The sequence below is a fragment of the Sinocyclocheilus anshuiensis genome, unplaced genomic scaffold (genome assembly GCF_001515605.1).
Source record: "Sinocyclocheilus anshuiensis isolate Anshui unplaced genomic scaffold, SAMN03320099.WGS_v1.1 scaffold738, whole genome shotgun sequence".
NCBI classification, from domain to species: domain Eukaryota; kingdom Metazoa; phylum Chordata; class Actinopteri; order Cypriniformes; family Cyprinidae; genus Sinocyclocheilus; species Sinocyclocheilus anshuiensis.
In genome coordinates this window covers 2,144-3,181 of record NW_015542364.1, presented here as the reverse complement: position 1 = coordinate 3,181, position 1,038 = coordinate 2,144, and positions in this window count along the sequence as shown.

Below are 1,038 nucleotides of genomic sequence, written 5' to 3'. Positions count from 1 at the left end.
ACAAGTCATGCAATGCTACATTTCTCTAAATCTGATGAAGAAACAAACTCATCTACATCTTGGATGCTCTGAGGGTGAGTAGATTTCAGCAAATGTTCATTTTTGGACAAACTGTTCCTTTAAAGACGGTTATATTTAGTGTGTAATAATGTGGTTTGCACTCATTAGAAAAGTCTTTTCCATTTTTGAAAACTAAAAGGACTGGAATAATTTCTCAGTTACAAGTAGAAAATCAACTACATCGTCTGCTGCATTAAAAACCATCGCCTGGGGGAAAAAAACAAAAAGAGAAATTCATGGCGAAGAGCACGTAATATACCATTTTTTGTCAAAATATACAGAAATATCCGCACATAGACAGATCGTCAGCTCGTCCGTGTCCACTGGGCTGTCGAGAGTCCAGCGTTCCTGCGTGCGATTCCTGATCAAAATGAGCAGCAGAGAGTCTGTTCAGTGTCCATTAAAGAAGAACGGCTCCAAACGAGAGACAGAGTTCACTGATGGACTGTAGCCGCACTACGGCCGATGAAACCTGCCGAGAACGCAAGACCGCTTCAGAATGACAATATAGCATGCATGATGCCCATCCCACAATGCAATGTGCTTGACCATTTAATTCAATCTGACAGAACTCAAAAGAGCTGCATTTTTAACAGAATTTTAAATAATTGTTTTTTGATCAGAGTGCCAAGAGTGAAGCCATATTTACATTTAGTAATCTAGAAGTACTAATCTAGTGTTTACGAATATGATTGTCTTTTGTGATGCGATTTTTGTACAATTTTAAAGGGGTCATATGATGCGATTTAAATTTTTCCTTTCTCTTTGGAGTGTAACAAGCTCTTGGTGCATAAAGAAGATCTGTAAAGTTGCAAAGACTAAAGTCTCAAATCCAAAGAGATATTCTTTATAAAAGTTAAGAGTCAGCCACACCTACCTAAAACGGCTCATTCTAACACGCCCCCACATATCTACCTCACTATGTGGGAAGATTTGCATAACGCCGCCCAAATGTTCACGCAAAGAAAGAAGGCGTAA